We start from the raw sequence: 13,895 nt of genomic DNA, 5'->3' as shown, positions 1-13,895 counted from the left end.
GCGTCCAGCCTTCATGAGGTCAAGGATCTCATCTTCCACCTGTGCCCGGCAGGGCCCTCTACTCTTACATATTCAGCTGAAGCCCTGGATCCCTCCATAAGGATCCCTCCTTAGCTCCTCCTACAGATGTCTACCTGTTTGCATGTGTTTTCCTGTATTTAAGGGATTTGTTTATATTCTCCTTAAAGGTCTTTTTTAATCTTCATGAGATGGGATTTTAGTTCATTATCTTGCTTTTCATGTGTCTCAGGGTAGCCAAGGTGGAAGAACTGGGTTCTGATGGTGCTAAATTGCATTGGGTTCTGTTGCTTATGATCTTGTACTTGCCTCTGGCCATCTGGTTTTCTCTTTTGTTAACTGCTCTGGGTGTCTCTGACTGGAACCAGCCTCCATGGAAGCAGGTAGAGCTCTATGACATGAGTTAGAGCTGGTATTCTTGAAGTCAGGCAGTGTTGTTTCTGGTTATTGTGAGCCTCTTGTGTCTCTTGTTACTATGGATCTCCTGTGCCCTTGGTTACTCTGGACCTCCTGGGAGGCTTGCAGGCTATAGAATTTGGGTGGTCTGGCCCTGGGTGGGTAAGTAGGACAAAAGGGAGGGTGGAGCTCCATGGTTGAGGAAGGGTGGTAGGTATAGAGTCTGCTGGGCTGTGTGAGTGTCCCAGCTGGCATGGGTATTTGGGTAAAATTCTTACCAGTGTGTCACTGTGAACCTCCTGGGAAGCATGAAGGCTGCAGTGTTTGGGCAGGTGTCTACCATATAACTCTTAAGATTGTTTTTTAAAATGTTTTGAGATGAATTGTGTTAGAATTTTGGTGATGATTGTATTTAATCTCTAAGTTGATTTTGCTAGGATGGCTGCTTTCATAAGTTTTTCCATCTTCTGATATCTTTAATTTCTTTATTAGGAGTCTTAAAGTTTTTATTTTAAAAGTTTTTCACTTTTTTATTAGTTTAGTTCCAGGATATTTTAATTTTTAAACATTAATTATTTAATATATGAAGCCATAATCATTTATTTACTTTTCAGGAGTGAGAGTTAATCTTCAGGCTTCCAATATGTTAGGCAGGCACTCTGACTGGAGCTACATCTCAGCCCTCTTATCTTTAAACATATAGCTACTAGAAAGTTACCTGGAGCTGCTGTTTATAGATCACATATTTATTCTTGCTAGTGCTGATCTAGTCTTTATTTTTTTGTGTGTAAACAAAGGCTGAAGCCAGTCAGAAGAGAAAGCTAACAAGTTCTGTGCTTTTAAGTGACCATAAGGGGTCATTATTGTTGGTTAGGGAATGTTTGACTTTAGATAGAACTGGTTACTGAAAAAGGTCATCATTTGTAGGTGTGATGGATATGATGTTGAGAATGGCACATTGGACAAACAACCCTGATCTGGTGCTTTGCAAATATCACACAACTTTAAGAGGCAATTTCCTAACAACACTATGGTTATAAATCTTAGCCTACTGTTTTAATAAAGTCCCCACTACTTATTTTCTTCCTGAAATCTCTAGGCAAGGGATGGGAATGAAATGTAATATTAAATCAGAAGAAGCTTAGAATAAAAAAAATCAGGTTGCTCATAAACAAATTTCCTATGGATTCACCAAGAATTTAGTCAGAAAAACGTCATCAAAAGTACTTTGCAGAATGGCTGTCCATGTGTTGCTCAGTGGTAGACTACTTGCCTAACACAGAATCTGGTGTTTGATCTTCAGTCTATGAATGAATGAATGAATGCATGAATGAATGAAAGACCCTGTAATTCAATAATAGCATTTTCAGTATCAAGTAGTTTATGATCACAACTGCACTGTGAATAGATGAGTAATGAGTGTTACCTTGTTTTATTTTATGGATTAGAAAAGAGTCAATGGAGGTAAATGATTTGTACAAATCAATTAGTGGTTAACAGAGCTTACTTGCCAGAGTGGAATAGTCTAAATGGAAGTATTTAAACAAAATAGTAAGGAGTTAAGGGTCTAACTTAGTGGTACCAGGCTTGCCATGCATGCCTGATTCAATCACTAGCATGGCAAAAAAAAAAAAAAAGTAAAACAATGTTCTGAGTTGATCCTAAAGGAGATATTGTAGAGTACATGTTCTTGACAAATAGAATTGAACAGTTTTCTGTGAGTTTTGTAAAGTAGCCTTGTTTTAAATGTTAGAAATAAACAAGAAAAGACTTAAGATGTTTATCTGTTTTGTATCAGTCTTCTTTGGAGAGGGGTCTATTTGTTTAGAATAGGGATTACTGATCCCTGTGGACACAGTCAATCTATTTAACATGTTTTGCCAGAGATGAAGTAAATCATCATCCCTGGCCTAGGAAGCTGATGATGTAGTAAGGAGAAGTAGACTCATAAGAAGAAATGCCTGCAAAGCTGGGAAGTAGTTTAAGCCCAGCACTAAGGAGGCAGAAGCAGGCAGATCGCCGAGTTTGAGGCCAGCTAGGTCTATACAGCCAGTCTCAGCATAGCCAGTGCTATATAATGAGACCTTGTTTCAAGAAAAAATAAAGAACAAAAACAAAACAAATATCTAAAAGAAAAAGAAAGAAAGCAGAAAAATGAAAAAGAAAGACATGCCTGCACGTGTTTGTAGTGCTTTGATGAAAGATGTTGACCTTAGACTTGTATCACCTTTATAGACACAATCTTAATGTGCTCTGAAATATAATCAATTGTTAACCTGAAATTTTAAAAAAACGGTTGAATATTTGTATGATTCTGGAATTTTGGTGTTGAAGTGATACTCCTACTTTAGTTTGATGAGAAACTGAGGCTACAGGTGCATTCTACTGTGTCTAGTTAAGTAGAATAAATTATTTAACCTCCTGGAGAATCCCATTAGATCACAATTATTCTAAAATGCTACAGATATGCAACAAGAGACATAAGGTATTAAGTGGTAGAGATATTGAGTGATGGAGATAGAATTAATATCTAACAAAATTTTTCCCTTTATTACTGGAAAAAAATGTGTGTATCTGCCACCTTGAATGCACATACACATGCATATGAAAAAAAAAAACCCTTCCATATGCACACACAAGATATCCTAGCCTTATTCTGGCTAGTCTCTTCATAGAGTAGATATAATCTAAAAATTTGTGATAACTTTTTCATCAACTTGAAAAGTATAGAATCCTAATCTGTAACATAATAGTAAAATATCTTATTGTCACCTCCAGTAGAAAGGCAGGGCATCAAGTGGAGGAATGGGGTTGCCATCCCACAGTCAAAAATCTCTGAGCCAGCATTGTTTCTGTCTAAAAGACCTGCAGGGACAAAAAAATGGAGAAGAGCCTGAGGGAAAAAAGGTACAGTGACAGGCTCAAATTGGGATCCAGCTCTAAGGCCTGACACTATTACTGATGCTATGGTGTGCTTATAGATAGAGAGACCCAACAAGCAACTGACCATGACAGACACAGATACTTATACCCAACTAATGGGATGATGTTAGGGACCCCTATGGTTGAATTAGGGAAAGGCTGGAAGAAGTCAAGGAGGAGGAGGGCAACCCAGTTGAGGAGAAGGAAGACCAGCAGTCTCAACAAATCTGGACTCCTGAGATCTCTCAGACACTGAGCCACCAACTAGGCAGCAAACACTAGCTGGTCCAAGGCCCTGACACATATACAGCAGAGGTCTGCCTGATCTGGTCTCAGCCAGAGAAGACACACCTAATACTCCAGAGACTTGAGGCCCCAGGGATTGGGGAAGTCATAGAATTTTATATAGTTAGAATAACACAGTATACTCTGTTACATAGTGTCTGAATAATTATTTTGATATTCATGCATATAGATTGCTCTGTGCTTTATATTATATTTTTTCACTTCCTTTATTTGATGAGTAGTATTGCACGGCATGTATTGTCAATGTATTGATCACTTATTGATGAATATTTGGATTGCTTCCAATTATATCTACAAAAAGTACATCTGTTAAAGATATCCACATACAACTTCTGTTTGAACAAAAGAAAACCTGGCTGTCCTTTCATTCAAGGGTTTCTGGGTCTGCAAACTGCCTCAAGTCTGTAAATTGTTTCACAGGGTGAAATTCACTTTTGTCATGATCGAATGTAGCTTTGTTTCATTTGTTTGCAAATTTTTCCACTTATAGAGATCAAATAAAAATGTAGTAGGCCTCTTACCTGTTTTATGTCTAGAAACACCATGATTGATTAGCCAGAACCAAAATACAAGTCATGCTACCATAGAACTACCTTTTGTCTGTGCTGACCATTATGATAACTATGATCACCTTGCCTTTGGCGATTCAGTGCTGTCACCTTACCCTCGATACTTCAGGTCCTAATCAAAGCCACTGCATTTAATTTATCCAACTGAGAATCAGAGTCTTCAACACAGCTCTTCAGATGTGTTCATGCCCCTCTAACCATTTTGTGCCTTATAGGATTAGTGAAGGTCATGTCTTCTGGACCTTCCCATTATGGAAGATTAGGTTTTATGCCTCATACCCACTCTAGCATTGCAATTTCCCTGAGCCGTAAAATCATCAACATTAAGCCAAAGGATATCACACATCTCTAAATCCTTTTCCATAGGCCATTGTTTTGACAAATGTTTTAGCCAATCATTCAAAGAAACTTTGAACACCCTCCCCCTTTTTTAACTGTGCAAGCTTCCATATGAAACCTAGACTCTCCACTCAGAGGGCCCATATTAACAAACTCAGACTGATCCAGTATTGTGTTCCTTCCAGCCTTATCCCAACGCCCTTAAAATCCATTCTCACACATATTCTTGAATGAATGAGCAAACTCATTAAGCTCTTTAGCAGTGTAGTGCACCTCCTCACGGACTACACTTTCTGTCTCCCCTCTAGGAACCTGTTTAGCCTTTAATCTGGTGCTAGATCTAGAGGCAACTATGGTGGGCCCTGAGGGACATCTGTATTGTCTTGCCTGGAATCTCCCCAGAGAAAGTCACTCACTGCTGGTTTAGCAGACAATGAAAGATTGATTAATTTCCTCCTTCAAGGCTGTAAAGTCATGGAGGGGGAGGTGGGAGTACATCCTCTGCTGAGGGTGGAGAGATTACTTCCTTATGTGAGATAAAGCCTTGAGATTCTGAGGGTTCAAAATTCTCAGCTTCATTAGGGTACTCCTATACATCTCCATCCCAAGTTACGCGATCCCCTTCTTTACCAATTAATACCCTTACTTTAACACCAACAGGCTCTGAGGCTGGGACTTAAATGTTCACTGTAATTCAGCCAACCTTATAATTAGAGCTTCTGTCTGATTTTGTGAAACTTGAGCTCTGTGGTTTCTGGAGAAAAGGTTCTCTTCCAGGGCACACTTAGAAACCTATGGTTGTTAATGTGCATCTGGAGTTGGTCAGTTTTATCACTGAGTTCATTGTTGTCCTTCGCCATATTCTGGGATGCTAGAAGTTGGTTAATTTTATCATAGGGATCATTCTTCTCCTTTGTCAATATAGCCAGAGATGCTAAGACCAACTAACAAGATTATCATTTCCTTATTTTTCACAAATTATCAAAAGTTTTATATGCAGAGTCATCAAATGCATTGGCTCTCTCACAATTGGTGAATCAGAATAATCAAATGCATTTGTCTCCTTAAGTTTGTAAAATAGTTCACACCATGGGTTTTCAGTACTCTCTGAACGTTTGGGAGAGGCTTCAGTAACTCTAGGTGTTGGAAAATTGGGTGCCGTCTCACTAATAGGTAGTATCTTTGTGGTTACTTATACAATAATCTTTGAATATTCATAGAGGAAAAGCCAGAGAATGCATCCCTGTTGACACAGGTGAACTTGGCTGAGTACACTGATAGGTCAAAGTAATAATGCATATCACATATGTATTTTGTTATTATCATGTTTTCAGTTTGATAATTGTGATAGGGCTGTCTTTAGTTCTAGCAAACTTTTGAGTAGCTTGTTATTCCTCAATTTGCCTAAAACCTATCACTATTTGGATTTCAATGTATGGAATATAAAATACAAAGACAGCAATATAGAGATTTCAGACCCTAGAACAGTTTACTGATATGGAAATGAAGTATTGGGAAAGACATATCATCACGGTCCCTAGTCTCATCACTCTCAAAAAAAGAGGGAAATCCCACAGTGATCAATTAGATTGGTTGCTAAGAAGGCTCTGGTATTTTTCAGGAAAGGGACTAGAAATAAAAATAAATAAATGGATAAATAAATACATTATTGTGTGTGTGTTTGTATGTTTGTGAGAATGCAGCTGCTCATGTGACACTGTAAAGTGCCTTTGAAGTTAAGGATGCTTCAATCTCACTTAAAAAGGGGAAGGAACTAATCATGGGAGGCAGAGGGAGGAACCTAGGTGAGAGAGGGGACTGGAAGGGGAAGAGGGTAGAGGATCAGGTATGGGGTGTTGGTTGTGGGGAACAAGAGAGAAGCCCAGAGTGAAAGGAAATATACAGCCTCAGGTGATGGGAGGTGGGGAGACCCTCTAGAAAGTACCAGAGACCTGGGAGATGAGAAACTCTCAGAACTCAGTGGGAGTGACCTTAGATGAAATGCCCAACGGTGGGGGAAAGGGAACTTGAAGAGCCCAACTCCAGTAGATAGACAGGGCCTCAAGTGGAGGGATGGAGTTGTCAACCCACAGCCAAAGTTTCTACCCCAGAATAGTTCCTGTCTAAAAGAACTGCAGGGACAAAACTGAGGAAGAGACTAAAAGAAAGGTGGTCCAGTGACCAGCCTAACTTGGGATCTATTTCATGGGGAGGCACCAAGGTCTGGCACCATTATTGATGCTATGGTGTACTAACAGACAGGAGCCTAGCATGGCTGTCCTCTGAGAGGCCCAATCAGCAGCTAAGGCAGCAGCAGATACTTAAACAACCAACCTTTGGACTGACGTCAGGGACCCCCATGGTTGAATTTGGGGAAGGATGGAAGAAGCTGAAGAGGAGGGTGATCCCATAGGAAAATCAGCAGTCTCAAATAATCTGGACCCTTGAGAGCTCCCAGATACTGAGCCACCAACCAGGCAGCATACAAGAGGTAGTCAGAGCAGCCCCCCACACACACACATACACACATACAGCAGAGGACTGCCTGGTCTGGGCTCAGTGGGAGAAGACACTCCTAAAGACTTGAAGCCCCAGGATGGGGCTTGGCCTAGTAGTGGGGGAGAATCTTCTCAGAGATGGGGGAGGAGGAATGGGATGAAGAACTGTGGGAGGGCAGACGGGGTGGAGGACAACAGCTGGCTTGATAATATTAATAATAATAATAATAAAGAGGTATTTTTCTCACTGTATCACATGAGAATGGGAGTCCTGGGGATCACACTAAGGCCATCAAGTTTGGTAGCAGATATCTTAACTGCTGAGCCATCTTATCAGCCTGGGACTAGAGCATTACGTAGAAATGATGAAGTCTAGATTGACAGATAGAAATGATGAAGGAAGAAATATAAGAAGGTGACCTGAAGCTTCAACTGTCAGGAAGGCAAATGATTAATGGAAAACAGGCAGCAGAAAGCTGAGTTGACTTTTTTTTTTTTTAATTTTATAGGTTGAGGTCCAGGTTAACGGAATTAGAAGAAAACAGCAACGATTTAAGACTTACAAGTGTGGTCTCAGCAGAGAAGTAGTATAGCACAGTAGGAAGAATTTGGGTACCAGAATCACAGCCCTTGCCATCCTGGGTCCTGCTTTAACCATTTACTAGTTCATAACCTTGGGTAACATGCTTAATCTTCATGTACCTCCCAGAGTACAGTGATTTCATAGCCCAGGGCTGGTGATAGTAGACTCTCAGTAAAATGTTAATTGCTGTGTTTGTAGTTGTTCTTTCTCTTTCTTAATGTTTTGTATTCTAATAAGAAGGAAACATGAACTACTCATTCCAGACCATTATAAGAGTTATGAACAATTAGGTGTATGAGCCTGAATCAGGTTTATTTTGGAGTTTGGGACCCACTGAGGTGATGAGACACCTCTTGCTCAAAATCTCCTTTGCTTGGTCTCTGGAGTGACTTTGTAGAAGCTGAAGTTATGGCTAGCAGGATGTACTTGGTGACTTCCTTGGAGAAGTCTATGCGCTGCTGTCTCTTGATACTTGAGAGTTTTCACTTCTGCCTCCTGGACACTAGAAGCCATGTGGGCTCACACCCAAGTGTCCTGCTTCCAAAGGCTCCAGGGCCACTTGGCAGTCATCCTGCTTCCGGGCCCAGCCTTGCCTCTCTTTGGCCGAGTGTTCAACTCGGACCCCACACACTGTCCTAGCCCCAGCCTCCGCGCAGGCGCCGCCAGGGCCACCCCTGCCGCCATGTTTCCCCCGCCCACACGCTCCCCTCCCACCATTCTCCGTCCCCTCCCCTCCCCAGCTGGGCTCCGGGTCCCCTCCCATATCCCCCACCCCCTGGTGAGGTCAGGCGGAGGCTCTGCCGCTGCGGCCGCAGCAGCTCAGCTCCCATTCCCAGGCAGCCTGGAACAGGGACTTTGGCAAATAACTGGAGCAGCGTTCGGGTTAGGGTAAGCAATCTCCCACTGCCTGAAAGACTGGGCGAAGTGGCTAGGGTGACCAGGGGGAGCAGTGGTGCGGGTGCCTGTGCCTCGTAGCAGGAGAGGACCCGGGCTGCGCTGCGCGCCTCCCTCTTTGGCCTCTGAGCGCAGCTGCTCTTGGAGGAGCGGCTGGGTGCAGGGACTCGGCAAACAAGGTGAAGCAGGATCCTGAAGTCACAGGGGCTCCAGGAGCTTCCCCGCCTTCTGCGGGACTAGGAGTTGGGATCTCCACCGAAACGGCGAGGCGAGGAACCCGCTTGCTCTTTGCCTACCGGGCTTATCTCCACGCTTTGCACTTGCAGATCCCTTTGGCTCCACCAGAAGCTTGGGTACCTCTAGGCTCCTAGTCAGAACTCAGTTTTCCTGTGCTTCTTTGTCATCCCTTCAGGATCTCTGGGTTCCCCTATCGCTTCCCTGATCCTGTGGGGTTCCTCTGTCAACCTCAGCCTCACGGTCTCTTGGCCTCTAACACTTTCTACTTTGTGCTTCCTAATCCATCTGGCTTTCAGAATCTTAACTTGAGAGACTCCACTGCTTTCTCCCCAGTCAAGAACACTTTTTCTCCCCTTCCTTCTGAGCTTTTAACTTAGTTCTGAATGCCTTTGGCTCTGAATTTTTTGACTTTTTTTTCCTTTTTTTTTTTAAATCACAGTTGACGAATGGTTTTCTTGGAGGCTCACAGGGTTTAAGCCTATCGTTTACAGAAGAAAAAGATTGAACAGTTTCTTTATTAAATACCATTTAATAAGCATCTGTTGAGGAATTTTAAGATTTCTTTTTAGGTTTTAATAGCCTAGTCTAAAACCCAGTCACTTAAAATGCGTGTATGTATGGTTGTATGCATTACTCTTTCATAGGCTGGACTGAAGGAGGTCTGGTGGGGTTTGTAAACCTGGCTTCATTTCTCTATCTATAAATTAGGATGTTCATCATTTAAACATACTTAGAGGATGACCTTAGATTTTGGGAGCAAGTCACACAACTTAGTTCTAGGCTGGTTACTAAGCACACTGAATGGGAACTGAGAGGCCTTGGGGTTTAAAACGACCTCTGTTGGGAGGGTACCTGCCTTTTTAACAGGAGCCACAGTTTCATATAGTACATTTTAGAACCTCATAATTCTTTAGAAAACAATCAAACCAAACCAAGCCCACTAGTTTTCGCCGTTTCACTTTCTTGCCCATGCAGTTGCCATGTTAGTTCCTGCACTGGGCTTCATTTGCTCATTTCCACGCTGTAATTAGTGTGAGGAAAATTGAATGGAGAAGCTGAAAGTGGAGGCAGATACCAGTGAATGAGCACATGCTGACGTATGCAGCTGTGTTTTTAGAAATAGGCTTTATCTAGTGCTCAAACTTGAAAGCTGAGAAAAATGAGTTAAAACAGTTATGACATCATTTTATATCTAAAAATATTAGCTCCTTTAACCACAAGTCCTTACACTTAACAGTGATGGACTTGTTTGCCTAATGTGTGACCAGGTGCTGCCTTTGACACAACAATTCCCTAATTGGCAGCAGTCTCAGAAGCAACCACTTTGAGAATAAAGATGGTGGTGACTACATTTCACCCTCCTGGTAGCAATTTTGAGGTATAGTAGTGTGGCAATGAGAAGAGTCTCTGTTGCAATATCAAATGATACATTTGTAAATAGGCAGGACCTTAAAAAGTTCAGTATTTTTAAGCTGCCATTTTTATAAGCAAATTTTAAACCATGTCATGTGGTTCTATCAGTTTTAGTCAATGTTTTGAAGAAACTAATTTTCATAAGAGCAGTAAAGGATATCAATTATTTTAGTTCAGTAACTTGCCTCTGATACCTCCTTTTCCAATGAATTTCTAGAGTTCTATTTAAAAAAATGGAGGACAGGTGGTGGTGGTGGTGGTGGTGGTAGTGGTGCCTGCCTTCAAACCTAGCACTCAGGAGGTGGACACAGGCAGATCTCCATGTGTTCGAGGCCACCCTGGTCTACAGATCGAGTTCCAGGACAGCTACAGCTACACAGAGAAACCCTGCCCTCCACCAAAAAAAAACAAAAGCAAACAAAAAAGGTAGATGATAGGGAAAGGGTACTTATTCTAGTAGGCCCACCATTTTAATTTTTGAGGGGCAACCTATTTTTGAGACATATATTTTGTTTGTTTTCCCTTTGAGATTATTATTATTAAGCCTATGCTAACATTGCCATGGATGTGACTTTATAATGAAAAGCTATTCAATTTTGCCTGGAAGATTAAAAAAAAAAAGTAAGTTAGCCATAAGCACTTTTCTCTGAATTTTCAATATTTGAAGATTGTTTGATACACTTAGAGATTACCACACTGAACATTTCTTTTTCATTAAAAAATTATAAATGAGTCTCACACAGCCCATGCTGACCTCAGATTTGGTATGTAGCTGGGGGAGGATGACCATGAAGATGTGATCCTGTGGTCTCAGTGCTTGGATCACATATCACAGAACCAGCTCAGACAGATGGTACTAAATCTAACTTCAATGTCTGCTCATATTTCCATTTTCTTTTACGTTTATATTATATTCATTAATTTGATTTGCAGTGCTGAAGTGAGATTAACATAAATAGTCAAATTGTTTGGTTTGTGATATTTAATATATTATTAAAATCTTTTCAGCATCTTGTTATGGGTGTAATTCTCTTGTTTATTTCTCTAAAATGATAACAACTTGGTAGAAATCATATTTTAAAAAAGCATAGAAACCGTGTGAAAAAATTAACAGCCTAGTAAACTTTTTAAAAGCAGAGAAAATTATTTTCTCAGAGTTAGAGATATTTATAGCAAGGAGGTTTTAAAGTATTACTAAATAAGTTAATATTTCTTGGCATAAAATCTGTTGAAAGCCTCCCATCTTCCAAGGCTTTGTATATTAGCCACAGTATAAAAACCTTGTAAGTCAGTATTCATATAGATTGTAAAAAGAACAATAAAGAAAATACACAGAATATAGAAAACTCAAAAACACCTAGCTCCACACGGGTGGTGTATGGTGGTTAATGTTTGTTGTTAACTTATCTGGATTAAGAAATATCCAGAGAGTCAGTAAAACATTGCTTTGGGTGTGTCCGTAAGAGTGTTCTAGAATAGTTTCTAAATCTGGGTGGACTAGGTAAGGAAGACCTGCCCTCAGAGTGGGTGGGCACTATCCAATTGGCTGCAGAGAAGCAGATAAAAGACAGTGAAGAGCGCCACTTCGTCCCTTGCTGCCTTGAGCTTTGGACCTAGGCTCTGCTCCTAACCAGTGGCCCCTTAGGCTCTTAGGCTTTTGGCCTTCCTTAACTGAGAGTTTCTCTCTTGTTTCCCTAGTTCTGAGGCCTTCAGACTGGGACTGAGCTCCACCGCCAGCATCTCCAGCTTTCAGACTGCTGTCGACGCGACTGCCGTAGGACATCTCTGTTGCCGCGACTCTGTAAGTCAATTAATTCACTTCTATATCTCCCCTTTTAGATTTACTCGAGTCTCCTATTGGTTCTGTATCTCTGGAAGACTAGTAACTATATAGCTTCTTAGTGAAGGGGCGATTTGGGGGCATAGCCTAAAAAGAAGAGGGAATAAGTTTACTTTCTTAAATTCTGGGAATACACCTGACCTGGTGACACAGGCCTTTATCTTTAATCTCAGCACTCTGGAGACAGGGAGTTGGATCTCCGTGATTTTGAAGCCAGCCTGGGCTACACAGTTCCAGGCAACCAGGGTTACACAGTAAAGCTCTATTTTTTTTTAAACCGGGGAACACATTCTCCAACGAACAGTCAGACATAGGATTCATGAAGAACAGAAAGTTGGTGCGCTGAGAGGGCTTAGAGAATGTTAGAGATAATCGATACATAGGATTTGGAAGTCCTCGGAACAACGGGAAGCCATTAGGGAATTTGAAATTGTTGGCTGAAAAAAAAAATGGAACTTAAAAGCAGCAGTGTCAACCGGCCAGACCCTCACCCCGGACCTCGTGGGGTCTTGACCACTAACCAAGGAGTACACATGGACCCATGGCTCCAGCTGCGGATGTGGCAGACGATGGCCTTGTTGGACATCAGTGGGAGGAGCGGCCCTTGGTCCTGTGGGGGTTCGATGCCCTAGAGTAGGGGAATTCCAGGGCAGGAAGGCGGGAAGTGTGTGGGTAGGTGAGGGAGCACCTTCTTAGAGGCATGGGGAGGGGGATGGGATAAGGAGCTTGAGGGGTGGAGCCGGGAAAGAGGATAACATTTGAAATATAAATACATAAAATATCCAATAAAAAAATTACATGTTTTACAGAGCATTAAATTGAATACCTGGCTCAGTTATTTACATTAATACCCAAAAATGAAAAGTTTGTAAAATAGCTACGTGATTCAGTTCTACTCTGTTTAGAAAAGGGACCAGGGACATAGAAACTCTGAGGCGTGTTCAAAGCAGTTCAAGCAGTCCCCTTGCCGCTGGCAAATTGTCCTCTGTGCTGCAAGGTAAGTTGTCAACAAGAGAGCTTTGCCAGACCTCATGGCGGAGACCTATAATTGAAGCCCTGCGGAGGCAGAGACAGGCAGATGTCTGTTCTAGGGCAGAGATGTTGTCTCTCAGAACAGAACAAAGGCCGAAAAACCAGAAACCCCACCGACCACATTCCAACAGACCACTGTGCTATTTTAAGAATTTGTTTTTCCAGGACTGATCTGTTACTTTCTTAGAAATATATTTCTTTTGGAAGGCTGGAAATTTCATTTATACACAAAGGAATTGTTTGGGGTTTTTAAAATATCATTTGGACTTTTAAGAGAAATTTGTTATGTCTTTTTAGCTGTTGCCCCTGTAACATTTTCATATCTGTTCCTTTATGCTTTCAGTTTAGGTTGTCTTAAGGGCTTGGTGTTTAAATTGGATTTTATTTCTCTAAGTCTTTTGTTGAAAGCAATCCAGATTTGATGTGATTTTCTTTTCTATTTGGTCTCAAATATGAAGGAGTATGGTTATTAACATCCCATAGGAGTCAATTCTAGTGTTACAGGAGTATTTCCTGTAAAATGACCTCTAGCGCCTCCTGTAGGTTCAAGTTCCAATTCCTTAACTGAGCAAGCCCAGATCTTTCATGACTTGACTCACTAGATTTTCCAACATTTTTATTGTTGTGATTTATAAAAAAGAAAAGGAAGCCAGGGATATGTTTGGTAGAGGCGCGGTATGGTGCAGAGGTCAGGGAAGGGCGGAGGTCAGGGAAGGGCGTGCCTTTGGGAGCCATGCTGAAGCATCCCTTCCCCCACTGAGGGACCAGCCACATGACAGAATGACAGATATAGTTATAGTATGGAGCAGAGTTTATTTAGAGCATCAGGAGGGGAGTTGAGGGGGTAG

General features: G+C 41.5%; 1 protein-coding gene across 2 annotated transcripts in view; it reads left to right on the top strand.

Moving 5' to 3' along the window:
* The first annotated feature begins 8,393 nt into the window (after positions 1–8,393).
* Klhl13 (kelch like family member 13) overlaps positions 8,394–13,895 on the top strand; it is a 150,435-nt gene continuing 144,933 nt past the window's right edge. The window contains exons 1-2 of one of the 2 annotated variants that reach the window (XM_028773148.1): positions 8,394–8,519; positions 11,874–11,976. The gene's annotated coding sequence lies outside the window, so the exon portion shown is untranslated. The remainder of the gene's footprint in view (positions 8,520–11,873; positions 11,977–13,895) is intronic. The other variant, XM_028773145.1, reaches the window with a different exon arrangement.

Source organism: Grammomys surdaster, unplaced genomic scaffold (genome assembly GCF_004785775.1).
Source record: "Grammomys surdaster isolate TR1022 unplaced genomic scaffold, NIH_TR_1.0 222, whole genome shotgun sequence".
NCBI lineage: Eukaryota > Metazoa > Chordata > Mammalia > Rodentia > Muridae > Grammomys > Grammomys surdaster.
The sequence above is the reverse complement of the archived record's forward strand: the minus strand, read 5'-3'. Positions and strand labels throughout refer to the sequence as shown.